The sequence below is a fragment of the Podarcis melisellensis genome, assembly GCF_964234715.1.
Source record: "Podarcis melisellensis genome assembly, chromosome: 8".
In the NCBI taxonomy this organism is placed as follows: domain Eukaryota; kingdom Metazoa; phylum Chordata; class Lepidosauria; order Squamata; family Lacertidae; genus Podarcis; species Podarcis melisellensis.
The window spans coordinates 59343528-59370280 of NC_138540.1; the positions used below are offsets into that span (position 1 = coordinate 59343528).

The 26753-nt window shown below is 45.5% G+C and overlaps 1 long non-coding RNA gene across 1 annotated transcript; it reads left to right on the forward strand.

Annotated features, from left to right (window-relative positions):
- Positions 1-285: 285 nt before the first annotated feature.
- On the forward strand, positions 286-11953 carry LOC309376530. Its single transcript, XR_014171237.1, has 4 exons — positions 286-1794; positions 5005-5204; positions 10957-11079; positions 11530-11953. It is a non-coding gene; the product is annotated as an uncharacterized lncRNA (long non-coding RNA).
- Positions 11954-26753: the final 14800 nt, after the last annotated feature.

Consider the following 26753-nt stretch of genomic DNA (forward strand, 5'->3'; position numbering starts at 1 on the left):
GGAGGCTGATTTCGCAGAATACATTATATAAACTATGCAAATATCTGCACACACACATATGTAGGTTTAATTGCAACCCTTAGATAGTCTGTGGATTTTCTTGGTGTAGAATTTGGGATTAATTAGGCACAGAATTTTCAGGTTTTTTTATTTTATAATATACCCTGTCCTGTCCACTGCAGTGAAAGGAAGAGGATGTTTTTCTTTAAAAGCAGAAGGTGAAAATTAAATTAAAAGAAAAGCAGAAACAGGTTTGAAATGTGTGTGTGTGTGTGTGTGTGTGTGTAAAGGAAGGACCTGTGGTGAGGAACATCGCTTTGAGGACTGGAACAACTTGTTAGAACTTTAAATACGACACACGTCTGGATTTGCTAAAATATGAATAATTAACCGGAACCCCTGTGGGCTGCGCACTTCATGTATTAGCGGCCAAGTGTGATCCTGCCGGGAGTGACCCCCTGCCTGGCTCGTCTGATTAATCTCTGCTGCTGCCGCCGCCTTTGTACAGACTGTGCCATGAAAGAGGCTGGCGCTCTCCGCCAACGCTGGCGGGGCCCAAATCTGCCGTAAACGCCAGACAAAAGTGGCGGCAGAAGCTGCCTTCAAAGGGGGCCAAGGGCTCTTTCTTTGCTTTAGCTTTGAGCAACAATAAAATAAAATAAAATCGTTAATCAGCCACTGAGTGCAGCGGGGAGCCTGGATGGGTTTTGAGGCAGAACAAGAGGCTCCGCTGCAGTGGGAAGTCTAGACTGCTGCTCTGAGGCTTTGGCTGAGTGGGGGTGACAGTTTCCCAAAGGCTTGGATGAAGGGAGCATGGCAGGATCATTGTGGCCTGAGGGACACCCAGGGGTCTCCCCCCAGTCCTGCTGCAGTGTGTGGCTCTCAAAGAGATGTTGCAATGTTTTAAAGCATCAGCAGCAGCAATAAGAACAACAACAAAAACTCCTACAAAATCTGTTTGACCAAAGAGCAAGACCCTGCTAGACCTGTTTGACCAGAGATCAAGATCCTGCTAGACCTGTTTGACCAGAGAAGACTAGGACAGAGAAGTCTGCCTGTGAGTGCTGCAGGTAACCATGGTTCTCTCATACCACTTTCATTTGCATTATCCCTACCCAAGAAAAGCATCTTCCTTGTGCCCTGCCAGCCATACTGGAGCTGAGCCAAGGCAGGATGGGAACTGATCAGGTGAACAAGGAGACCAAAAAACTGCTGGCTGGTGGAGACAAACTGTGAGATCTCTTGAGTGTGAAGTTTCTCCACCCTCCTGTGCTGGAGAAGAAAAGTAGGGCGGGAGAAGGCCTGAGGGAATGTTGCCATGAGCAGACACCACGTTCTGATGTCCACTGAAATGAATTGCCTTGATAGCCAGGAGAAGGCAAATTGTCCAAGTTACAGATGATTAACAGCTGGAAGGTCGTAATTTCCGTTTCCTGTAGAAAAGGCTGTGAGGTGCTTTGCAGAGTGTGACTTGGCAAGCCGGCTGCTCATTATCCCTGTGTGACAGTGTGTTGCGGCGGTTTCTGTTTCTGGGCTACACACGGCTGTCGTTGCCTTGACCGTGCTGCCCTCAACCTGCCTCTGAGCTGTGCAGGGAGCAGCAAGGAACACAGAGGGTGTGTGATGGCATGTGCAGAAGAAAAATTGAAGTGAAGTGTCATCAATATGTATCTCTGTCTCTCTGTTCCACCTGAATCAGGAGAGGCAGCTGAGGTGTTAGACCACAGTGGCTTGGAGGCAGTGATGGGCTGGGTGTGGGCCAGTAAATGGAAGCTGAATCCTGAAAAGAGAAAGGTGTCACATGTTCTGAGTTCTCATGTCAGGGAAGTGGGCAGACAGCCTGTTATGGAAGGGATCATACCCTCCTGGGGTGCTCCTGGATTCAATGCTGTCGCAGAAGCTCAGGTGGTCTTGGTAGCCTATCTCTGGTTCCAGCTGCCTTGCCAGCTATTGCTCCGTTCGGACAGAATTGTCTTGGCCACTGTGCCCATACTTTGGCAACTTCCAGACTGTGGATGTCATGCAATTGTTTTTTTGTAGTAAGGAAAGTGATGGGAAAATGCACTGGGAAGTGTTGAGTAATCATTTGAGGGAATGTGTAACAAATCAGGATGAACATTCAGTATACAGGTTGGAAGTGACCTCTGTGTCTTGCAAACTGCTGTTTTCATACCACACAAACCCCCCCCCCATCTCCTTGAGCTTTTGATGGGTATCTCAAGCAAACACACCTCTCAGGAAACCATCTCCTAACAGCCATTGACAAGACAATCAGCTGATTATCTGGACTATTAACCAGCAATCTGCCTAACAAAGGAATGGTTGGCCATAGCAATATACGGTACTTAATCCAGAGGGATTGCCACATGGCTTTCCCCACAAATAGCCAGTATAGATGTATCCCCCATCCAGCTATTCTGCTACAAGTGGAGGTTATTTATGCCTCCTCACACACTGCCCAAGTTCTACTTCAGGGCCACTTCAGGGCTCTGTGAGAATGTACTCCAATGTGTAAACTCTGAATATGGGATCCATACTGCGGAAAAATTCGGCACACTCATGAGCATACATGCACACATGCACACGAATGGCAATCCTGCCTGAAGATCAACTTCAGAGGCTCTGCCTTTTGCCCCCCCCCATTAAGAGAGAGGTGATTGGACCCAGCACTTCCATTTTGGTTTAGATGATTATATTAAGGAAGCTGCTGGTTTGCAGATTATAGACTTTTAGACTGTTAGATTTGGGAGTCTTGTGTAAGCTGGTTGATTAGCCATTACAGTTTTTATCCACTGTAGTTATTGCTCTTGGTCTCCAATATCTGAAGTTGGTGTTTTAGATTGTGTTTTACTGAAGTTGTGGTTTTATTATATTTATGCAATGCAAGCTGACTTGAGAGGATGTGAATTTTGTCTTTTAAGAAGAGAATAACCCTCCACCTTAATATAAATAAAGATTCAAACGGCAGGTGAGAGGTGTCTGTCTTGCATGAACCAAGGCCCATCTATCTTAAGGATGCCTCTGATGTGCAGAGAAAAGGACCTGTCCAGGGGGAGAGTTCCACCTTGGTCTTCTCTGTGACATGCTAGATTTCTCAAAGCAAGGATTCTACTTCTGCCCTCCCCATCATCTGTAGACTGAAAATGACCTGTCCAGGAACAGTTTTACCACCTTTGTGTAGTTTATGTGACTTGTTGTTGAAAATATTCTAGGGTTGAGGGCTGCCTCTATTTAAGCTCTCAGTTGAGACCCCCCACCCTGCACCAGGCAAATCCTTCAGTTAGACTAGATCAGGCATAGGCAAACTCAGCCCTCCAGAAGTTTTGGGACTACAATTCCCATCATCCCTGACCATTGGTCCTGTTAACTAGGGATGATGAGTGTCCGAGTTTGCCTATGCCTGGACTAGATGACCCTCATGGTCCCTTCCAACTCTGCAATACTATAATTCCCCACACCTCTTTTTCTTCAACACCCTGAAGATCCTGATATTATTTACAGCACTATGGAGCTGGCAATGCCTCCTTGTGCTGATAGACGGCTTTTCTGCAGACATCTAAGGAGCAGTGTGCCCTGCTGTGTGCAGGTGGGGGCCCTGAGAACTCTGCTTTCCTTTAACCATGGAGAAGCCTGCCCTGGGATACTCAAAGGTCAGGGCCCTGCAGTTGGAAGCATCTCTACATTAAGGAGACTGCCTGTTGCCTGTTTGACAGTTGCCTTTGTTCCACGGAAAAAAGGGAGAGCACACAAATAACAGACAACAGGGTGGCTCATGCCTGCCATGTGTTGCCCCTCCTTCCTCTCTCCTTTGATGGACCCTGTTGCAGGAGGCCTTCTTGACCCCAAAATGGAGATGATAGAGGGAGAGGCAGAACACGGTGTTAACTCAACAGAGCAAGGGAAGTTTGGAAAGAATCGCTTCTGCTTATTAGCTCAATTACCCTACTGGGCTTTTATTGTCTGCTCTGCTTGGTGGCTGCTGTGTTTTGGAGGAGGTTTGGCTGGAGAGGCTCTGGATCTGCTGCCTACAAAGCCTTTCAGGAGTCTGTTTTGGATGGATACATTGGCTGACTATATATGCGGGTGAGCTGCTCACCCAAACAGTTCAGCAGCGCTGTGAGCCTCGCAAGCAGTGGGGATGGCCGCTCTCAACTCTGTCAGCCGGCAGCATTGTGCCAGGCTGACCCTCCATCGTGGAAGCCCAATGGGCAGGTTTCTCTCCATGCTACATCTCCAAGGAGGAAGTGGGTGTATTTTCTAGCACATTTCTTTCCCTTGTCTGTGCCACAGTTCTGAAAGATGTGCAAACTCTGTGGGGTCCAACACCAACTGATTTGTGTGGGGTTGCTGTTTGCTTTGCCACTGTGCTGTGGTTCCCTTCTCCCTTTCCTGGTGTTTTTTTGTCATGCATGATGCTAGAAGTTTATAAAATTATATATAGCATGGAGAAAGAGGGTAGAGAAAAGACGTCGCTCCTTCTCACTAGTGAACATCAAATAAAGCTGAATGTTGGAAGGCACAAAAACAAGTCCTCCTTCACATGGTCTTTACATGAATCTCTTTAAAAGAGGATTAGACAAATTCAAGGAGAACTATCAATGGCTACTAGCTTTGACAGCTATGCCCTGACACTATGGTTGGGGGAAGCAATGCTTCTGAACACCAGCTACTGGAAGCTGCCTGAGGGCAGAGTGCTCTTGTGCTCGGATCTGTTTGCAGGTTCGCACAGGCATCTGGATGACCACTGTGAGAACAGTGAATTCATATGTTTTTATGCAAACGTAGGACCTGAATTACCATTAGAGGCTTTGCACAGAGTGTACCCCATCCACCCTGACATGAATCTATGAACACAGTTTTTAAAAACCCTGATGGTAGGTATCAATTGTTCAGTAAGATGCAACTGATGCCCTGTGGGGAAAAAAGTGGTCTGCTGTTGAATGCTGCAGAGAACTTGAATACCTTAAAACAGGAAACAGCTGGTTGTTTGTTTGTTTTAAAAAGGTGATTAAACCCATGGCCTCCCCTGCTGAAGGGTCTGTCTATCTTTGAGAACTTTCAGGCCAGATTCACAACCCATGTGGGACAATGAGGAAGCTGATCTAAGGTGATGTAATGTGGCAAGAAGTTGTCTGAAATTGCGTGAGTCAGGCTTGAATCCCTCTAGCAGGCAAAGCTCTCTGGGTACCAGGGAAAGGCTACAGGTAAGCGGATGGCAAAGGGCATTCTTTTCCTACCTGGACAGATGGTTTCTTCCAACTTCTCCCTCCCTCACGTGTGTCTCTCTGTGTGCCACCCACAAACATTTGGACTCCTGTCATTTTGTTCCGTTAACATTCCTGCTTTTTCTGAACATTTTTTTGCTGATTTATGTGCATTCACAGGCAAATGCCTCACTGGATTATTATCCTCACAGCAAATGCAAGTGAGCTGGTGCCTGCATGCAGAAAGTGCTCTGGCACTACTGAGGCCAAGCTTATTAAACCCACTAGTAAATTTTGCTACCATATATTATGCCTAAATAGGTGTATTTTCTATGAATGAGCACAGGCCCCCTGTATCTGTGCATTAAAACACACACACAAACACCCTAATCTGTTTCTGCATCCCTCTGTGCTGTCTCTGCTTTCCTCTGTAATTCTGGTTCTGAGCTGCTCAGTATAAGACAAAGTTCTGGTTTCCCCACTCACTATACCAAGGAATCTAAAAATGGTTATCACTCCCCCCCCTTTGACCAAAGTGGATGAAATATACAGGCAAGTTTGCTCCTTCAGAGTGGATTAATCTTGCCAAACTGCGGACAAATAGGTACAGGGGCTTTCTGAGGGGGAAGTGAAAGGGATTAGCTTTCCTCCACAATCTTGTCATGACTCTGGTCCAGCAGCAATCAAGATTGCAGAGGCTGCAGAGGCTCCATCTGAGGAGCCAGACAAGGCACCAGGCCAAGTCAAGGGCTCTGAGCATGCTGGTGGAGTTTGTGCCTTGAGTACCTCAAAATGATTATGAGGTGCTACGTATTTTTGCTTGTGCATTTTAAAACTTTGCAGCTGCACACTAACTTCCCTTTGCAGTGCTTGTCTCTTCCGATGTGCCTTAAGCATGAGAAGCAACACGCTCCCTTCCTGACCAATTTTGGAAATGGATAAAGTTGCACCGTATCGAGGAAAAACATCTCAGGTTTTCCTTCTCCCTTTAATGTTCTTATTTAATGAGTTAATTTTTCAGCAGTGGCTATTTTGCACACATTTTTGTAGCGATGCTTTGATCTCCAAGCTCTGTAGTGCTCTTCCAACTTTGGGTAATCAAAAGACGTGCTTCTGTCAAAGGCTTCTTGACAGGAGCCAAGACCCCCATGAGGGATCTTTGATCCATTTCCCCCACTGGTGAAGCAACCTGTCAGGGCTGGTAGAAGGTCACCATCTTTGATCTTCTCCATCCGCTAAGTCAGCTGCTGCTACCTCCACCGACTCCCCTTTCCTGAGGACAGGAAAGTTCTTTTCCTTGCCACAATGATGCCACATTACCCTAAATTCTCTCTCCCTTCTCCAGTCATTGAAAACTGTTCGCATCACTTCACAAGCTATTGACAAAAGCATCTTCAACCCATCCACTCTTCTTCCCCACAATGAATAAAGCGAAAAGCTGAAATGCTTTCCTTCCCAGAGGATGATAGAAAGATAGTCTAAATGGTAAATGATGGTTGTAGGTTCTAAAAAAAGAAAGAAAAAGCAATGGTACATTCTGCAGTGCTTTCTAAATTAATTTTCCTGGGAATAATAGGAAACTTTTAGGGGGGTATGGGACGCGGGTGGCACTGTGGGTTAAACCACAGAGCCTAGGACTTGTCAATCAGAAGGTTGGCAGTTTGAATCCCCACGATGTGGTAAGCTCCCATTGCTCGGTCCCTGCTCCTGCCAACCTAGCAGTTTGAAAGCACGTCAAAGTGCAAGTAGATAAATAGGTACCACTCTGGCGGGAAGGTAAATGGCATTTCCGTGCGCTGCTCTGGTTCGCCAGAAGCGGCTTAGTCATGCTGGCCGCATGATCCGGAAGCTGTACGGCGGCTCCCTCGGCCAATAAAGCGAGATGAGCGCCGCAACCCCAGAGTCGTCCGCGGCTGGACCTAATGGTCAGGGGTCCCTTTACCTTTACCTTAGGCGGGGTATAAAGTTTTTCCCCAATCAAAATTCAGCATAAGGAAAGCTGTATTCAGAATCTCATATTCCATCCATGGAGGGTGTCTTCAGTCTTTTGCAAAGAGGGTGCCATAAATCCCCCTCATTTTTGTCACTGCCTTGTTCTCTCTTAATTTCATTAAATTTTGAAGCTCCGAGAGCTATCCCCAAATCCACTTCCACACTTGGAGCCATTTTCATTCTGCAATTTATGGCAGTCCAGAAACCTTTAATAGCACTAAAAACCTGAAGCTGAGGAACACACAGGTGGGTAGGGGCTGTTGCTGGAAGTGAGTGATTTATGATAGTTCACAGAGAATATTGCAGGTCAGGCTCTAACTGGTTTATAACAACCCTCCAGTGCTGCCCAGAAGTGTTAGAGCCCCTGTTGCAGGCTGGGGCTTAGGCTGAAGCTGAAAGAGTAAGCTAAAACAACCCTGAGGTGTTATCCACTGCTTTTATTGCAGCTTGGGTTGAGAGAACAGCATACTACAGTTCTGCAGGATAGTTTGCTATTATACTCCTATGCAGACCAGGCAGCTATACGGAGAGAACGTGTTGTACAGCAGCTCTGCAAGGTAGTCTACTGTTAATATTATAAGTCAGAAGTGAGGTTAAGTCTGGCCAAAAAAAAATTAAAATTAACCCCCCCCCCATACTTAAAATGCCCTCTTGGGCTCCTAGGCAAAATTATGCATACAGAAGACTCATGGTTTCAGGCCGACTGGCTGCACATTTAAGTGTTCAAAAACTAACTAAAACAAAATTACCCACGAAGTAAGATTTCAGTTAGAAGAAGTTAGAACAGCCGCCATTGCTACCCCCCCCCCATTCACTCAACCACAGGCTCAGGTAAAGCACATGCAGCAGAGTTATGCTGCAAAAATTTATTGCAGCGCTCCAGTATTGTAGTCTAATTTTCCTTTGGTCATGGAGCTGGAGCCGAAACCACTCATGTGCAGAAGGGAAACATCCACGGACTTGGGCTCACCCTGAGGTGTGCAGAGCGCCACAAATCTACCCCTCCCCCCAACACTACAATAACTCAATGGCACAGAATGTTGAGGGGAGGGGGAGTTGATAACCAGGTGTGTGTGTGTGAAGAATAAAGTGAAGCAGCTGGAACAGGGACAAAGGGATAAAGGACAGAAAGGACCATCTCTTTGCCTGGATAGGGCACTTCCTAGTTCTCACCGGGAAGCTATTTTAAAATGAATAAGTGTGATCTCCAGTCCATGCAGATGCTCCTATGCACATACAGCATTATGGGGCCCTTTTGGTGCATGCAGCCAAATCTGATGACCGGATCACCCAGGGAAGCTCCTGCCGTAATAAATGTGTTAATCTCGGAGCGTCACAAGACTCTTTGTTGTGGGAATATGAGACTCAAAAAGCTGAATCACTGGCAGGGGTATTTTGCTCCTTTGCTTACCTGAATGGGGGTCTTTAGACAGAAGAGGGCACTTTAATCTCAAAGATTTAGCATCTTGAAGGGAAGACAGGAAATTAAGAATATGAACAAAGTAAAAATAGGAAGTGTTGAATATTCTGAAATATAGACATGATCTAACTTTAGCTAGGCAGAGTGTGGTACTACTGAATGGAAGGTTTAAGGTTCTGTCCTTGCGGGACGACAGCAAAGCTTGTTGGGTGGTGAAGATAAAGAGAAAAGGTGGACTAATATGAAGGCAGCAAAATCTGTATCTGCCGCTTTATCCTTAAGCCACCTCCCTCCCTCATCCATTCTTCACATCCCACCCCATTCCTCTGCAACAGCTTTGTTTATCTTATTCATTTATGTTTATTTGTTGCATTTATATCCCACCTTTTTCTCCAAGAAGCTCAAGGTGGGACACATGGTTCTTCCCCTTCCTCATTTAATCCCCACGACAACCCTGTGACGTAGATCAGACTGAGAGGCAGTGACTGGCACACAAGGTCACCTAGTGAGCTTACAAAAAGATGGAAGAGTTCTGGAGAGTTCAAAAACTCGCTCACTATTTCATGCATTTTGATTCATCCTAAAAAATATATTTATTTAAGCATGGATTTTTTGGATTCCTTCCCCCTTCAACAAACATGCCTTCCTTTAGCAGACATTTCCCCCCCCCTGTCCAGGAAGACTCCTTTCTGGAGTAACACAGGTAAAAAAACTGAAGATAGTGTTAGATGGGAAGGGGTGGATTGCAAAACAGTGAGGTTAACCCTGCTGTTCTGCAGGTTGAGGCAGCAGCTGTCTCAGTCAACTGGTTTTGCGTGACAACAAAATGTTCATTATTTAATTTATTCTGGTTTGAGTTTTGCTTCTGAAAAGAGGCACTGTGAGCTGAGTGATAAAGCCATTTGTTTGGCATGCAAAAGATTCCAGGTTCAATCCCCAGCAATCCCTGGTAGGTCAGGGGAAAAATAAGTTGGCAGAGCACTGGGGTGATATCCACCACAGCTCTGATGGCAATGCAAATTGACATCTTAAAACAACAACTAAAAACTGAATATATCACAATGAAGCCATGCTTGAGAAGCATTTCAGTCCCAGCATAGCTCCTCAGGGGATGTGAAAGCATATCAGGCCACCATCTGGCTTAAGCTAAGCTGGTCTGGGTCTGGCTGGTGCCTGGAAGCACATGCATGATGGCTTGGGTTCTGTGCTGGAAGAAAATAAACCAAATAAATAAAAGTCAGCCTTGTAAAATCCTAAGATACTGTATATGTGCTATCATCCACACCCAGGGCAAACTTTTTTCTTTTAATCTCGACTTGGCACACCTCTGAGGTAAAGTGTTGGTATAAACTGCTGCTGATATTATCAGTGTTTTCATAAAATATTTTCTTGTGGAACTTCTTGGGAGATTCAGCCCCTGTGAGGGGCTTACGGCACCTAGGAAATAAATGGGCCTCTCTAAATCTCTTTTGTCATCATGGTGGTCTTTGGCTGAAATGCTTCAAAGCTTTGTTCTCACCTTTACAAAAGGAAAATGAAGTTCTCTTTCCAACGGCTTTCAAGTTCTACCTAGTCCTGGGCCAAGGTTAAAGTAAAGGAAGAACAGCCCTGGGGTTTTCACATTGTACAAAGTGAGGAGGAGGAGCCTGCACAAACTTAACTAAATGGGTTTGAGGGAAGGGAAGATGTGAATAAAAGACAGACATTCAGGAAGGAAGGAACAGGAAAATCACAGAGAGAGAGAGATAAAGATGGACCTGCAGAACAGCTGAAGAACAAACTGGTTGTGCCAAACAGGCATAAATAATCCCCAAAGGATTCTGCTGGGGGTTGCAGTGCAGAGGAACCAAGAGACAATACAGTGGTACCTCAGGTTACATACGCTTCAGGTTACAAACTCCGCTAACCCAGAAATAGTACCTTGGGTTAAGAACTTTGCTTCAGGATGAGAACAGAAATCGTGCTCCAGCGGCGCGGCAGCAGCAGCAGCAGCAGCAGGCCCCATTAGCTAAAGTGGTGCTTCAGGTTAAGAACAGTTTCAGGTTAAGAACGGAACTCCGGAATGAATTAAGTACTTAACTCGAGGTACCACTGTAGAAGGGTCAACCAGGCATTTCAATTTTGAGGGAAAAAAGAGAGTGTAGATTTGCATAAATTTTACATATGCTAATTCATAAGGACAGACGCAAATCTATAACTTAAATAGAAGGCAATGCATCTCACCCTAGTGGGGAAGACCATGTCCCAGTGATGTGCTCGTCTGCCAGCTCAAGCTGCTGCTGTCCAGGTGCTGAATGCAGATAGGCAACTCCGAGGTAACCTCCCGCTCTCCCTTCTTAGGACTCCTTATGTTTAAACCAGACATGGACTGGGCAGATGATTAAATAGAGGATGCTTCCAAATGGAGAACTGCCTTTGATGAAGTAGGGCACATGGCCACTCTCTGACTGGGCTCATCATGTGGTGAGTCTGCTCATGCTGCCTGGCAGTGCCAGTCTTGGGGCAGAGAGAGAGTCTGGTGGGAATTTCAACCCATTGAGCAGAGTTGATGCCCTTGCCCGTCATTCTTTGCCAGTGTCACCCCATGGAACTCTTCTCCCCCACTATGCCAGACATCTTGCCAGCCCTCTGCCACGCCTTCTCTTTGCCAACCTGCTGGCAGGACGGCAAGTTAAGTGAGGCTTGTGTTGGGCCCTTAATAAGATGTGATTCACTCGTTGAGCTTAATTAGCAATTCAGCTAACGGTTTGTAATTCAGGCACGACCCTGATTGCATCCGAATGCTACTTTATTTCTTCGCTGCTGTTCGCATTCTGAGCACTAATTATGCTTCTCTGGCTGCTAATTGCTTTCCAGCCTTCCACTGCTGCCTCTTTCCAGTAACATTTATTTTTCATGCCTCTGTGTTTAAAGGTATGAGGGGGGAGGATGAGGGCATCCGGGTGGAGCTGAGCTCAAGCCAAGTTGAAAGGAAGACGGGGAGGACCTCCGACTGGTTCCCCGCTCTCCACTCCTCCCCTGCTCTGTTTCCAAACTTCAAATGCGTCAGAGGAGGGGTGTGTGTGTCAAACAATGCTCCTCTCTGCTTCCTTCAGGCCAGCTGTCAAGGAATTGTTGTCATTAATGCTGCTTGGAAAAATCCTGTTGTTCAAATAATAAAATACAGTGGTACCTCGGTTTAAGAACAGCCCTGCTTACGAACTATTCAGTTTACAAACTCCACAAAACTGGAAGTAGTTTCCCCGTTTGTGAACTTTACCTTGGTCCAAGAACGGAATCTGAACAGTGGAAGGGCACCGGTGGCAGGAGGCCTCATTAGGGAAAGCACGCCTTGGTTTAAGAACGGTTTCGGTTAAAGAACGGACTTCCGGAACAGATTATGTTCGTAAACTGAGGTACCACTGTATTACAATGTTACCTACCTGAAAAGTGACTGTTGGGTAATCAGAAATGTCGAAGGTGCCTTCACCTCCTGTTCGGATTAGATTTATTACATATTCTTGCCACTTTTCATTCAAATGAATCTCAAAGCAGCTTACAAACAAAATAACAACAACAAGGTAGAACTTAATAGACCATCACAAACACAGCATAACTCTTATAGAATAATTAACAAATCATCCGTGAAACAATTGCAACACTGTCAACAAAGCTGCAACTAAAAAAATAAGCTACCGTAAACATCACAATTAAGGCAATTATATGATTAATAAATCAATACAGCATTTATAATCTATAAAAGAAAATTAACAAAGAAAATAGCAACCAAAAATAAGACAAACTAAGCACTCTGCTGCCTCAACTGGGGGAAGTGAGGTCATAGTTTCTTTCCTGCACTACTGAACTACTACAAAAAACACCTCCGCTGATGCTCCCAATTGGGTAGGATGACCCTGTTAGGGCTGCAGTTCCTCAGCTGCTCCTTTGTCCCTGGTACACCCCGAAGCAACTTTAAAGCAAGAAACAACAACCAAGTACATCCCAGGTTTATAAACAAAAACCAAATGGCTGAAAGTCCTTCACTCCTTTGCTCTCCACTTTAGTACCATGGGGATAGCAACACCTCCGTCCTTGCAGGGATGTTGTAAGGATTGCAACAAGCAAATGCATGTGAATCATGTTGAGGGCCTGAAAGCACCACATCAAAGCAAGCATTAGTATTGATATTAGCAATACTGCAATACATTTTTCAGGGTTCTGGGGTGAAATAGGGCCAGGGGCTGTAAAAGGTAAAGGTAAAGGTACCCCTGCCCGTACGGGCCAGTCTTGACAGACTCTGGGGTTGTGCGCCCATCTCACTTAAGAGGCCAGGGGCCAGCGCTGTCCGGAGACACTTCCGGGTCACATGGCCAGTGTGACATCGCTGCTCTGGCGAGCCAGAGCTGCACACGGAAACGCCGTTTACCTTCCCGCTGGTAAGCGGTCCCTATTTATCTACTTGCACCGGGAGGTGCTTTCGAACTGCTAGGTTGGCAGGCGCTGGGACCGAGCAGCGGGAGCGCACCCCGCAGCAGGGATTCGAACCGCCGACCTTTCGATTGGCAAGTCCTAGGCGCTGAGGCTTTAACCCACAGCACCACCTGTGTCCCGCCAGGGGCTGAGCCCTGGCTAAAACAAAGTCTCATTTGGGGCAGTTAGAGTAGGATTCTTTGCTTTGAAACTGAAGCAGTCAAGTTTATCCCCCTTTCTACCCATTTCCTGTGAAGAAGTGGACATGGACAGATGGCAGAAAATGCTTTTCCATTGCATAGCAACAGATTGGAAAATATAATTACTGTGTGGCGTAAGGGCTGTAACAGCTGTGACCCCCCCTGCAAAAAAATCCAGTGTGTAGATTGCAGGAAGCAAGAGGACACAAAACATATAATTCAGCCTGAACTGAAGGGAGAATTGAAAACAGCCAGGGGGGCGGCTGTGTATTGATTCTCCTTGATCAGCCTGTAGGTTGTGCATAACAGGAGAAAACGAGGGCAGCTGGTTCCCTGACATAGATTATCATATTTGAAAAGACTGTGATTGACTGTGGGACTAGTCTTGCAATATTGCTATCAGGGATCATTCTTCTGAGAATGGTTGGATCCCAGACTAAACTAGCTGAACTGAGGCCTCACTTAAATCCATGAGACTTAAGCTGAGTCGTGACTAAATTGATCATTGATTTCAATGGGATTTAAGTTCAGCTAATTTAGGGCTCATCATTTAGTGCCGAGATCTGTAGTCACAGGTCTGTGATTTCCAGATGTGGGTCTGGGCAGTTTTCCTTTTGTCCCTTTGCTTTCCCTGGAAAAACTTGATGTTTACTGCTGAATCAGAACAAATGTTTATCGGGTTTCCCTCAGATAGATATTTGTTCTGATTCAGTGGGTAAACAGTGGGTTTTCCTGGGGAATGTGGCAGGACCCAAAAAATACAAACAAAAACCTGCTCAGAGTTGTGCCTGGAAATCATGGAGCTGTGCCTACAAATCACAGCATGGACAGAAGTATGGGTGCTCTTCTGTCCCAGGGCAACACTGAGCTGGAGTGAAGTGTTCTTTGTTTTATTATATTGCATTTTCTCCGCAGAGCACAAGGTGACATACATAGTTCTCTCCTTCCTCATCTAATCAGCACAAAGTTAGGTTGAGAGGCAGTGACTGCTCCGAGGTCACTCAGGGAGCTTCATCACTGAGTGAAGATTCGAACCCTGATCTCCCAGGTCCTAGTCTGAGTTTGGAGCCGTTACACCACCCTGACTCAATAGCAGCACATGTGCGAAGCAAGTTTCTTCCAGCTGTTCCTCCTCTGGCAGTTGGATTTTAATTTAACCATGAACCAATTAACAGCTTCAGGCCCAGTGAAGACACACCGTACGCTGTTGGAGGTGGGGGGACAGGGGAAGCTGCCTGATATTGTCAGATCATTAATAGTGTGATGTCATAGAAGTCATAGACTTGCATGAACATCCATCCAGACTTGAGGATCATCCAGTCCAACTCCCTGCAATGCAGGAATATGCAGCTAGCCTGCAACCTTGGTGTTCAGCACCAAACTCCAACCAACTGAGCTATCAAGGTCTACACAGGAGATGGAGAACCTGTGGTCCTCCAGATGTTGCTGGACTACAACGCCCATCATCCTTGAGCATTGACCATGTGGGCTGAGACTGGTGGAATTTAGGAGTCCAGCACCAGCTGGAGGGCCACAGGTTCCTTGTTTCTGGTCAACACTGACTGGCTCTTCAGGGTTTTAGAACCTGGGATGTTCTGCTTGCAGAGCATCCTGCTTGGCTGCTGCTGGCATTTCTTTCTGTATGCATGGAAGCTGGGAGGATAAAGATGTATGCTCCAGGTGGCTCCAAGATTCATCTGTGCCAAGCAGAGCATGAAATCACCAGTTTGCTCAAGACAATTAAGTCCTGATCTGATCAAAAGGTCCATCATCCAATAGCTCCCTCTGAAAATGGCCCAGTCTCCTCCTCTTCATTTTGATCCATTTAGCTTCCCATAGTTAGTGGGATATGCACTCGCGGGGCTGCTCTCCAAACACCTTCTTCCTAGTTGATCAGGAAGAAGATTCATATCGGAAAGAAGGAGAGAGAGAGAGAGAAAGAAAGAAGGGGGAAAAATTGAGCAGGAGAAGCAAGCCCACCCAAGCCAATTATAATGCTGTAAAAAGAGCCAACCAGCGAGAGAAGCCCCAGGAAGCCAGCAGTCCCTATTGATCCTTCAAATCTCCCATCTTCAAACAGGGAGAGAGGTGTAATGGTCGGAGCAGGGACCGCTGGTGCTTCAAAACCAAAATTAGCATTGTAAACTCTCTCTCGCTTTTCAGCTTCAAAGATCTGCAATTCAAAACGTGGGAAGTGGAAGCTTGTTAAATGGAGGCAAACTTCAAGAGAATCCCTGGTTGAAACACTTCTCTTTTTTTTTTTTAAAAAAAAATGTTCCCAGAATAATTATATCTGATTTTACTTTTGTGGTAGCTTTCTCTGTTGTTCCTCTTTGACATATCTGCGCCATTTAATGGGGCATAGTGTTTTACAAGCAGTATTACTTTCATGCTTGCGACGCTCCTCTGAGGTAGACCGCTCTTGAGGGCTCATCCACACTTACCTTTTGCTCAGCACTTTCTAGGCATAGGTTTGTGGTTTAAAGTGCTGTGTCTGTCTTCTTCTTCTTCTTCTTCTTCTTCTTCCTCCTCCTCCTCCTCTTCCTCTTCCTCTTCCTCTTCCTCTTCTTCCCTCAGTGCTTTCCTTTCAAACACCCACTCTTTAATATTAAATTGGAACAAACTGCAACTCAGGTTTTCCACATATTGCTGATTGCTCAAATTCAGCTAACTTTGTTTTATATTTGGTTTCATTTATCTGTGGAAGGTGTTGCACACAATTCCTTTCCCCACAATTTTTTTTTCTTTACAACAATCCTTTGAGGTAGGTGCGGTGGAGAGAGGTTGTAATTGGCTCAAGGTGACAGATGGAAATGCGAATATGACATCTATGTGTGCAGCAAGATCAAATGTGGGAGAGGCTTCCTGATGTAGAATAGGATGTCCCTTTTTCGTCATAGAAATGTTGGAGGGCATGGAATGGGCCTATGCTGTAGGGGTGCAGGAAGCCAGATTCAGCTCTGGGGCTGCCTGTTGGCTACTCTAGTTCCACACCCAGATGCATCAGCGGTGCTTTTGGTGACACAGAGAAGACAGAAAGAGCTGACTTTGTGTTGGAACCTAAGAAGACTCCTGCTGGTCAAAGGCCCATCTAGCCCAGCATTCTCCTTCCAACACTGGCCGACCATTCACCTATGGGAAGCATGCAAGCAGGACCTGAGCACACCAGCACACTTCCCACTTGTGAATCCCAGTAACTGTCATTCAGAGACATAATGCCCCCAACACTGGAAATGGTACACAACCATTGAAAGCCTCATTCCCCATGATTGTGTCTGAAACCATTCAAGCTGAAGGCCATCTGTGCCCAGGGACCCGCTCCTCATCAATTGCCTATAATTATTGCCATATATTATGTTGTTGTTCCCTAAGCTGGTGCCCTTGAGATGTTCTGGGTGGTGACTCCCATCAGCCCCAAGATCAAGCAGCAGTGCTGTCTGGGCCTGATGGAGTTTGTGGTCCATCTGAAGGGAACAGCCTGGGTAGGGCTGGTCTATTTCTTTAAAGAGGAGGATGCAGTTAAATGCAGGTGGCTACAGGAGGCATGTTGAGCCACAAGCCCAATGCTGATGCCCGCGAGAGATGTTGTTGCTTCCCTGCCCCTGCTACCCTCTTCAAAGGGAAGGACTGATTCATCAGCTGCCTCCCTCAGATGTCTCATCTGTGTCTCTGCAGGTGGAGGGAGCAGTAATGAAAGTGACAGGATTTTATTGGGCAGGTAATTGATTCAAGGTGGCCGCCGTGGTGCCAGGTCTACCTCACCTGTGCAAATCATGTAAAGAGGGGATCATCTGGGCCAAGAACACATGGTGTGTGTGTGTGTGTGTGTGTGTACAGTGCGCCAGGTGCTCTCCGCGCTGAAAACACAGCTTCTGAATGTGCAAATATTTTAGTTGGCAACTTGGTAGCGGCTCCCTCGGGAATGTCATGATGAAGGGTGTGATGTATGCAGTGGAGAGAATTGGATTCCACATGCCACCCGAATTATTACGGCTGGGAAAACCCTCCAGAAAACCCGTGATCACAATTAATTATGTCACATTTAGTCTGTTAGGGATTTACTGGCTGTGCATAATTTACTCCAACCTGCTTCAATACACAGGGTTGCCAACTTTTCAGCAGACCACTGCAGCTGTGCCTTTAGTAGCAGTTTGATCTACTCATCAAGCTGGTCAGTTGGCTGGGTCCTCTGGCAAAAGTAAATCCCCATAGACATTCTCTATGCTGCATCTCAAATTTCAGTGGTGCCCTGCATGACTCCAAAATCCAGAGCCCCCGCCTCTCACCCTCCAGTGGACTTCATCATTGCGGCACCTGCTGTGGTGCCCCAGAAGCTCCATGCCCTGTGTGACTGAACCAGTTGGGCTCCCCTAGGTCCACTTTTGACAGCCAACAGGCGAGTGCAGCAGCCACAGCGCCGCCACCACTTTGCTCTGTCTTTTGCTTCTCTGGCCCTTGTCTGGAACAAATCCCTCCCCCCCAACCCTGGTCCTCTTTCCCCCTTTACGATCTGAGCAATCAATAACCCGTCTTTCCAGTGCGCTCCCTCGCCAGCTTAAGAGGCCCATAATCGCTACTTTGTTCACACACGGTGGCATCTCCTGCTAAAGGGGGAGCCAATTCGTTATTGCCTTATCTTTTTGTCTAGCAGAGAAGCCAAAAGGGTCACACTCCCGAGCAGCTACAAAACAGCTGGAATAAATCATTAGGAAAGAAGAGAAAACAGACAAACATCTTAAGTGGATTGTGAATAAGGTTGCCAACTGACTAGGGGGAAAAAAACCAACTTGATCCAGACTGCTCTTGTGTCTTTATTTATTTATTTATTTATTTAGAGGCATGTGCTTTATTGCACTCCCCCATTTCATCATGCAATTCCATGGCAGAGCACAGTACAATTAAAATACAAAAGCAGTATGTTTTAACATCTACTGGGTGTGCAGAAATCTGCATGGGAAGCTACTAACAGTATGGAGATAAGCACCAGTGCTACACTAGAATGCCAGCACTAGAACTGGCAGACATCCAAGGTAGCTGAATGTTGGAGGATTTGGGACAGATGAAAGTATTTCTTATTCTAGCACATAGGTAAACTATGGAACTCGCTTCCACCAGAAGCAGTGATGGCTACCAGCCTGGATGGCTTTAAAAGCAATTGGCTCAATTCATGGAGGAGAAGGCTATCAATGGCTACTAGCCATGGCTGGAGGCACCAATGCTTCTGGATTCCAGTTTCTGGAAGCCACAGGAGGGGAGAAGGCTCTTGTGCTCGGATTCTGCTTGCTGGTTTCCCACAGGCATCTGGTTGGCCACTGTGAGAACAGGATGCTGGACTAGATGAGCCACTGGCCTGAACCAGCAGGCTCTGTGTGATTAATAGCAGGATGTGTCAGAGAACCAAAAACTTGGCAACCCTAGGTGCGCAGCTGCATCAGTCCAGAGAAGACTCAGGACTCAGTTGCCCATCCCAGTCAGGTTAGCTGATGGGATCATGGCCTTCTGTCTCCCCCTGCTCCTGCCCTCTCCCTATAAGAAGGCAGAAACTGAGCAGGCCCAGCTTTTTGCGCCGCTTTGGGCTTCGGTCACATACCAGCAAATTCAGGTTGTGCATTGAAAGGTGTCGCAGGGGCCTTGCACAACAAACCAGCTTCCCCAATACATCAGACATTTTTTTGCAATAAGGTAAGCAGCAAGGGAAAAGTCCTGGGAAGTTTGGGATACGACTTGCTTTGCTTTGCTGCAATTGCCATCTAACCTCCCCACAAATGAAACAGAATGAATGCTCATTAAACAACCAGCTTCATCTTCTTTCCCTGCAAACAAAGCAGGATTCTCAGGAAACAGATGGTCTGGAAGCATCCCTGATCTCCATATCAGGAATAGCTTTACCTCCTTGATTTGGGTCCACTGGGAAGGGCAAGGAGAACAAAAGCCCTTTGCCATGGTTCGGTTTGGCTTGCAAACCAAGCCCTCTGCCCTAGGAGAAGCCCTGTTCTCTTAATCTCAGGTCTGCAGTGTTTGGGTTTTTCTTTAATAAATAGAGATAGCGGGCCTCAGCCCTGCCTGGAGATGAATATAGGTGCTTCCACACCACAGCTTATTGTGGATTCAGTTCTGCTCTTGCATGGAAGTTTTGCATGCCACCACCATCAACATTCAATCCCATGTCCCCACTTTTAGACTGGATTTACTGTTTCCATGGAAAATCCATTAAGTAAAAAAGCCCAGAGAAACAGTAAATTCAGACTAAACGGTGGGGGGTAGGGGTGGGCATGGAACAGCATTTTGATGAGCATTGTGTGGATGCTGCTGAGTCCACAATCAATTGTGGCGTGGAAGCAGCGCTGAGCACTTAGCACCGAAAACAAAGCACCGAAAAGGAGGCATGAGGGAGAAAATTGATTCCGTTTGCATTTACAGGCGAATCGATCAAATCTGCGCTTTCTGAAACAATTTGAGCCAAAACGCAGCTATCCTTCAAAATTCCAAATTTTGTGATGTGTGTCTCCAACCAAAGAACATGCACAAAAATGCATATATTCGGGGAAAGTGTGTATGAAAATTAATATATTACTGAAAAGAACATACAGAATTACATTATATTAGGGGAAGCTGACTGCAAAAATGTGTACATTAGTCAAAGGTGCATATAGAAATGTGTGTAACGGGAGAAATTCACACTAGGATGCTGATGAATTTTCATGTGAATTAATTTGTGTGTGTGTGTAAATTGCTGCAAGATGTGAACTGGATTTAAGACTGGAAAAATGAGAAGCCGAGCGAACAGAAATGGACATATGCTTCCATCCCTACTAAAAACAGAGGCCTGTTAAGACACGTTTTTCTGGGGGGAGGAGATGCACTCTGTCCAGGCTGAAAGATTCAAGAGATATGCTCCCTGTGGGGGTTACTGAGTGTGCCAGGGGCATGCATGGGAGGAAGGGAGGGAGGCTGCCTGCCATTTGGATTTTCCATGGCAGGCAGTAATAATATTGCAAGGCAGGATCCGCGAGGCTTGCCAGAGTGTGATCCTTGGTGGGGAGCAGTTTGTAACTACAGTCAAGAGCAGGTACTTAACCTTCTTTGGGTCGGCTGATCTCATCAAGGGGTTCAGAGGCCTCTTACAGTGCTTCTAGCTCCACATTTTTTCATGTGTTTTCAGACAAGATGTCCTCTGATGGCCCCTTACCCTCTCTTTTTCCAAATAAGGCCAACAAGCGTGGGGTTTGAGGTGGCCAGACCCTGACACCAGCCTTCTTTCATGTACAAAGCAGGGCAAGAGGAGGTGTCCAGTTGTGTGTGGGTGAGGGGCCATGGCCTCTTTCTCCCCTTACCCCTTTATGGTCTGTTGCTCTAAACTGTTTTCTCCCAGAAGTGCAGGGAAGTAATGGCAGGAGGAGCAGGGAATGGCTCAGGTCGCTTCCCCTCTGCACTTCTTTGGATTTGCAACACCCACCCTCCTCTGTCCTGTCTCTTTCCAGCTAGCTTCTTCCCACAAGGCCCTAGGCCATGAGCTTACACAGCTTTGAAAGAGGTTTAGACAAATTCATGAGACCCATTGCTCAATTTCATTAAAAAAACAACAGCTGACATCTAGCCTACTTTCCAAGGAATTCAAGGCCACTAACAAATCAAAATGCCCAAAGAATTAGACTATTCTATGGTAGCTGTCTCCCCATCCTACCCAAAGGATTTTTCTTGTTCTCTTGTAGGATTCTGCTTCTTCAAAGTAACATTTCATGCTCTCCATTCTGGTGAGCAATGAGGAATTTCCATGAGTTGTCAGTTTCCTTGAAAAAGAGACAGCGCTGGAGACGATTGTGTTTCTCCAACAGCTGCTTATTTACTAGTGTGCAGGTACAGTGGGTGGGAAGCCTAACAGTCACGTGGGTTTGGACATTGGTCCTAAAGCAGCAGCAGCCTTCCCTGCACCCCCACCCTGGGAAGCACCCAAGGGTGCTGTCTCTTCCTCTGTGTCCACCCTACCGATGGACGAGGGGGAAAGATGTGGATTGGGAGAGACAGGCACAGTGAAAGGGAAAAGTTGCAGGGCTGAAAGAGGAGTGAGCTTCTGGGAGACCCAGTTCCACATCTGGCAGAACCTTGCAGTGATTTCCCCATGCAGGCCATTGAATTGCAGTGGTTAACACAGTTTTTCTTTAATGAACATGGGAAGCTCCCTGCTTGCCTGGGGGAGTTTGTAATGAGGAAGGGATCGCATTCAACCTGCAGGTGTATTGTTCCTCCAGACCAAATGACTCCTCTCAAATATTACTTTCCAAATATGTTTGTTTTTGCAGATAATTAAACTGCAATTACCTTACAAATAACGCTAACGAAGCAATTAGACAGAGTGAGGGGGAGAAGGAGAGCAGGCAGGCAGGAGACTTGCTCTTAGCTTTTGCAGTAAATGCCTTGTTTGGGCACATTCAGGTGTTCAGTTCTTCTAAAGCTTTGGAAACAACACAACCCTCAGGGTTTAAGCACTTTGGCGGTTCTGGCAAAATTGTTTACTGGGTTCTTCTTCATTCCTGAGCCCTAACAGGGGACCTACACTTCATTTCTGTAAACAGGGAATTCCATCCACGATAATTAAACATTTATGTAAGTATGGGGAAGGAGTTTCCCACTCCCATATCCCTGATTTTAAGCTTGTTACATGACTAATTATAAGGCTACGTCAGCTGAATCTCATTCTGACATTATAATGAAAAATTTGGCAGCGGGGAGCAGGTTCTATAATATATAGTTAGGAAATGGTTCAGTTAACTGATTTGAAATTTGGCAGTGGAAGAGAAGTAGGTTTGAGGACAGTCCATGCTATGATTGGGGTAGAAAGTGTTGGATGAGTTCAATGTTTGGTGAGAGACTCTGGCATGTGGACAAGTGCTGTGTGTGTTTTCTTCATAGATTCTGCTGGGGTGGTTTTTCCTGGAAAGAGGCATCTGTTTGTGCTGTCTGTTGTTTTTAGGTCAGTGGGAATATCTAGTAAGTTCTTCTACCATGAGTTCTTATTAAAAAGCTATTGTCCTGGTCATTGTAAGTCAATGGACTTGCTTATTCCTCTGTTACTAGACAAGAATTCCAGCCAATCTTAGCCACAGGAAATTTAGACAGCTAGAGTTCTTATTAAAAAGCCATTGTCCTGGTCATTGTAAGTCAATGGACTTGATTATTCCTCTGTTGCTAGACAAGACTTCCGGCCAATCTTAGCCACAGGAAATTTAGACAGCTAGACTGTTGCTAGGCAAGATTCTCACAGAGCAGGCATTAACCTTGAAGAGTTTACAGTTGAGGTAGAAGGTAGGTGTGGAAGAAAACAGGAGGAAGAAATCAGAAGAAATAAGTAAAACAGTGTATGAGTCATGGGCGGAGGGGGAATACATCTGAGTTGTATAGTGGCTGGATTTCAGACAGGCAGTTTTTGAAAAATGGGGGGGGGTAAAGTGGGAAGGAAGATTCATGGGGGCACCGTGTGGCTGTGTGCTTTATCTGCTGAGTGCCCTCTTTTCCACTGTAACCTTTGAAGGCTAGGCTTGCCAATTGACCTGATAAGCTCAGCTAGGCCTGTTTCTACAACTTTACCACCCATACAATGCACATGTCAAGAAAAAAAATAAGCCCCACTGAGTAGAGTAATAGAAATGTAGAGTTAGAAGGGACCCAAAAGGTCATCGAATTCAACCCCCTGCAATGCAGGAATCACTGCTAAAGTAAACATGCATATGCTTGCAGCTTAATTTAATATGGCACATGCTTTCAAGCATTACAGTTCATTTCATCAGACATGATCCTGAGCTGCATATATATATAGTTGGCAGGGATTTCAAATGGTTAGGTCAGCAGGAAATGAAATGCAAAAAAGTTCAGATGGTGATAATTACCTTATTAGCAGTGGGCATTGACAAAACCAGTTTCTGATGCTAAGAAGTACATCCTGGCATTGGTGAGCTAATTGATACATGTACTTTGATTTTCATTTGATTTAATATTTGCATTCAGTTTTTCCAACCACAATGCTGAGCTCAAAGTGACTCAGAATCATAACAATAGCATTAACATTTTACTAAAATTGAAATTGCTGCAATTGGGAACCCCCCCCCACAATAGCATATTAAAAGGCAAAAACATACAAATTGAACAATGAACTCCATTCAATACGAACTTGTAATGATTAAAAACATCAGAAAGAGCTGCTCAGCACCAGGGCTGTGGCCCACTTGACCTCCTCTTTTTGCGAAGGGGCTTCATCACCCAGTGTACCAGCATCAACAAATGCCCAGACAGCAAGTTCCCTCATAGCATTTAATGTTGACTTCCTTTTTCACCCTCAAAGAGAGAAACTGATCACTTCTATGTTGTTTTAGGAGGAGCAAGGCAACAGGTTCCATCAAAGACCCACATTGTCTATGGTCTTTCCCCCGTGTGTTATATTTAAGATCACTCTTTCCCACAGTCCCTTTGGAGGAGTGCCCTGTGCTCTCTCCCCATTGGGGGATCAAGTCCTTTACCCCTTCCCCTCCGTTCACGCCAATTCAATCCACACATGGCAGCACTGAAGCTCTCGTTGAATTGCAATTCAGTGGTTTCAGATTGCAGTCTACGTTTGAAGCTCTTTTGTTCCATTATGGCCACCTTAAGGTCAGTTACAGAATGTCCTGGAAAGGTGAAATATTCTCTCTCTGGGTTTTGGATATTGGTATTTTTCATCATGTCAGGTCTGTGTCCATTTATTCTGTCTTGAAAGGAGATGTAGTCATGCCACAAACAATACTAAAACTTGTTATCCTGTCTTTCATTTAGCCTCTGTTTAGTCTTGTGGCTAAAGTGGCTGCTGTGATGATCTTCTCCACATCCAAATTGACTGCAATTCCACTGCTCCAGTCTCCGTGCGTTCAGGCCTGTGACATTTGCAGCAGCCTGTATTTCAATTCTGGCCAAAGAGACACCTGCTGGAGGGACCCTGATGACTTGCGGAGCCCTGAATCCACGCGGACATCTTTACTGCTGAAACCAAAGCCTCATTTTTCACGAATAATTATCCTAGGGGACGTGACTCTAATCTCATTGCCCTTGTGTTTGCTCAAGGAATCTCCAATGAGCTCAGCCTTTGTCTTGTGACTAATGAACACACCAAATCAAATTAGAAGCAAGACTAATTGTCTGGAAATGCACTGGGGTTTGTAGGGCTCCTGGAATGAGTTGCAGAAAGGGTGAAGGACCTTCCAAAAGGATCCTTCCTGTTCCTTTTGTGAAAGAGGCACCAGCTGCCCTTGGCCGACTTGCAGTTGCCTTCATAATAAGTTGCAGGATGGATTGCTGTCAACAACTAAATTTGCTTCTGCAGAGTGCTGTGTCCCTGATTGATCCAGTCTTGGTACCTGGTCAGACAGCTATTCTGCTGACTTTGAAAGCACCTTGGCTTGGCAATCACGGTGTATCTGGAAATGCCAGGGATTGAATTTGGAACCTTCTGCATACGAACCATGGAGGTGTGGCTCAACTAGATTGGCTACAGCTTCAGTCAACGGTACCTAAAGAGCGAAAGAGGAACTGAAAAAGATGGCAGGCAAACACGAATGACAAATTACATTTGCTGAGGATCATATGACTGTTTTGTGGTACACCACCACCACCACCCCACTCCGCCAGCTGCATACAGAGGTAGAAACTCACTTTCAAGAAACCTCGTTTTCCTTTTGTGGCTTCTGCTTTAAGGTGATGCCTGTACTAAAGTTATGAATTAGAAGCCAGTTGGTCTCTGCTTTTTAACCATTAGCCCACGCCTGTGGCATAAATGATAGAGCAGTAGAGTTAGTTGAATGCCGCCAAGCTGTACTGAAAAGCATGAAGTGCAAAGCATCTAATCATCAGCAGGTGGAGCTCTTGCTTCACAGTAAAGACTATGTGTTTGGTGTGTGTTTTTCTTTCCTAGTCAGGACTCTGTAAAATTATGTATGGGAGGGAGGGGAAACCGCAACACTTGCCCACATATGCTATTTAGTTCACTCCCAACAAAGTATACTACTCAAATAGAGAGTGCGTTAGACAAAGGAGAACTTTGCACCAGGAGGGAGTTTGGAAAAACAGTGAGTGAGGAAAATGGGAGGATGGGAGACTTCTATTATTTTATTTTGTAATATTGCCCATTAACCATGTCATCTGAGCAGTTGACAAAAAAAATTAAAGTAATAAAATATGAAACAATCAAATAGCTTAGAACTATATCAATACAAAAATCCACATAAACCCAATATAAATAGCATAAAATAATTATTAAACAGCACTGGGACTTAGCCAATAATAATTTGACTAAAATACAATGAAGCATAGTTTTAAAATTCCTGGTGGAACAAAGGTCTCCTTGACTGAGAATGCCAAACCAAGAGTGTATCTGGCCACATGGCATGTTGGGTCCCTCTCACAGTTGCTGGGACAGCCATGAAATTGGGAGCTGCTCTAGGATTGATGGCTATGGAATATGTTGAAACACCCAAGAACAGCCAGATCAGAAATTCTCTCCACCACTCCTGAGATCATCTCCATCATGGAATCATAGAATTGTAGCGTTGGAAAGGAAACCGAGGGTCATCTAATCCAACCCCTTTGCAGTGCACGAATCGCAACTAAAGAATCCCTGATAAATGGCCACTCAGCAAAAAATAAGAAACCATTCCCTCCTCTTGGAGGTAATCAGGGTGGCCCTCACCCAGGAATCAATGAATCTTATCAACTTTGGTATCTCAGTTTCTGATCTTAAAGCCACATTTCTGCAGCCATTTGCATTGAAAAAACAAAAAATGCTCACAAAAATTCGGCAGCGATTTAGTGTGGATTTCTCTTTGCGAACACATTTTTATTTGCCATTTGGACTAATACACACATTTATGCAAGCATTTCCCCCTAATATTTTCCTGTATTGCTTTCTCTACAGTGTGAAGTTTCTCACACCTTCCCCCCCCCATAACGTATGCAATTCTGCATGCAATCCTGTTTGGAGAACTGCATTGCAAAATTCGGAGAAATGTGAAGTTCAAAGGATTCCTCTGTTTTGGTTCACATATTGGTTTGGGAAATGTGAATTAGGTAGTTTCTCATTAAAATTCAAATGAAGTTGAATTTCTCCCCCATCCCATCTCTCCCCCTTGTATTACTCCAAGGTGGCAAAGGAGGAAATGTGTATCTTTTAAATCACTGGTCTTCAACTGTTGGGTTATGTACTTACCAAACTGGATTATATCAGAAGCAGTAACGACTGTCCTTTGGTGGCTGACAGAGAGACAGTGTAGGAGAGGAAGAGGCACGGTGATGGATCTCATAGACAAACAGATATAGAAAATGCTGACAAACCGTCACTTGTGTAAAATAACTAACTAACTTGGGCTCCTTTGTTTCCTGGGCCTGGAAAGGTTGATTGCCAGCGTTATCCACGGCAAGTCTTTTAGATGGGTAGAAATAACATGAAATAATGCAGGGGAGCTGACTATC